Source organism: Pseudophryne corroboree, chromosome 1 (genome assembly GCF_028390025.1).
Source record: "Pseudophryne corroboree isolate aPseCor3 chromosome 1, aPseCor3.hap2, whole genome shotgun sequence".
Lineage (NCBI taxonomy): Eukaryota > Metazoa > Chordata > Amphibia > Anura > Myobatrachidae > Pseudophryne > Pseudophryne corroboree.
The window spans coordinates 1,127,888,137-1,127,889,968 of record NC_086444.1 but is presented as its reverse complement, the minus strand read 5'-3'; the positions used below and the strand labels follow the sequence as shown (position 1 = coordinate 1,127,889,968).

General features: G+C 39.7%; 1 pseudogene; it reads left to right on the top strand.

Moving 5' to 3' along the window:
• Positions 1 to 803: 803 nt before the first annotated feature.
• LOC134944881 (5S ribosomal RNA) lies at positions 804 to 922 on the top strand (annotated as a pseudogene).
• Positions 923 to 1,832: the final 910 nt, after the last annotated feature.

Here is a 1,832-nt window from a genome sequence, read left to right as displayed (position 1 = left end):
TAGGATACTGTTTAAACCTTTATTTTCAGTCATTTTGATCTAATCATTTGGCTGAGCAATTTATCACTATCCTCTATACTGCGTATTATATAGCATTGCTGCAGCTCTGTATAATCAACTGTTGTTCATTATCTCTTTCTCTTTTCACCTGATACCATTTTGGTACAATGTGCAATAATCTGTCAGCATCAAATTGATGGTGATGCATGGTTCCAATCAATTTAATTATCTGCTAATTGTGTACAATTGCTCTTTATCACACCAAGTACCTTTATCATAGGTACTATCAGCATCTTGCAATCATATTATATAGTATTTCTGCAGCTCTGCATACAGCGGAACACAAATAAGAAACTGTTGTTCATTTTCTCCTTCTTTTTCCACCTGATACCATTTTGGTATAATTATAATAATCTGATAGTAGCAAATTGATGGTGATGTATGGGTCTAATCAATTTATTTGACTGCTAATTGTGTACAAATTGCTTTTTATCACACCTAGTACCTTTATCATAGGTACTATCAGCATCCTGCAATCAAGCAGCCCATTGTCTATCAACCAATCTCAAATTTTTTTATTTTTTTTTTTTATTTTTTTTTTTACCTATCAGTATCGTTTCCTTTTCCTCACTTTATACTATCTTCAGGACTCTCACCACTGATTCAGGGGTAATTATCCCGGTCTAACGGTGGCAGCAGATCCCCTATTTTCCTCCTCCACTCATTCTCTTGTCTTTTCTTTTATTTCTCCATTTTCGTGAACTCTCATCAGTGATTCTCGAGCCCTCGATATCTAATATTTTTTCTACTATCATACCACACTGGTAACGCCCGAATCCTTCCGATCTTGGAAGCTAAGCAGTGTAGGGCTGGGTCAGTACTCGAGTGGGAGACTCTCGAGGAATACTCAGTTTAGTAGAAATTCCTGGACGGTTTTGCTCAGCGTCTAACACTGACAGCAGATTCATCTTGCTCATTCCATCTTTAATCATCCCATCTGTCTCCTCATCATCGCTCATGAGAGAATAAAAACGCTTCAATTTTCAGGGTCTCCAGCTGTTATTATCGCACCCAGGCATTCCAGAACAATATTCAGTATTTACACTGTAATTAATTCGTTCTGTGTTCCCCCTTTCTATTCCCCAACTCCCCCCCACCCTTCCCCCCACCCCTACCTCCAATTTTTGACAGTAAACTCTACTATTTTATCAATTATTGTTAATAAAAGTTATATTTAAAAATTCATTTATAATCTTTACTTATTGTCTCTTCTGAGACCTCTTAAACATACAAGAGTGCACCCACAAAAGAGTCTTCTTCTCTCCCTTTTGTAACATATACACATCACATTTCTGACTGTTCAAAAATGTGAATGCAGACTTTCTCCTAAGTTTATCCTTAATACTCTTCACATTAATAGTGAAAAGAGAAAAAGACGCCATAAATTGAGAGAAAAAGAGTTTAGGTCCTAGTACAACATTTAGTTACCACTCCCACCAGGCGGTGTTTCATCTTGCTCAGCTGCTGGGTAACCCTATTGGAGTGGTAGCATGCCATTATCCATCATATTGTTGAGCAGGCAGATGGGGTTGGGGTCAGGTTTACCATCTGAGTTCCTCCACCATCACTACCATTTTCAAGTCCTCCTCCAGCAGGCGGGGATCCTGGGTCTGCTCCACTGCCAGTTGCTTGGAAGTGTCAGGGTTAGCAGCTGGGCTGTCCAACTCCTTCCTCTTCCTGCTCGACTGTTCAGTACCTGCAGTGGACTCAGGAAGGGGAAAATCCTCCTCGGAGAGGAGAGAGAGACAGTTTGGAGTTGAGAGTGGGATGTG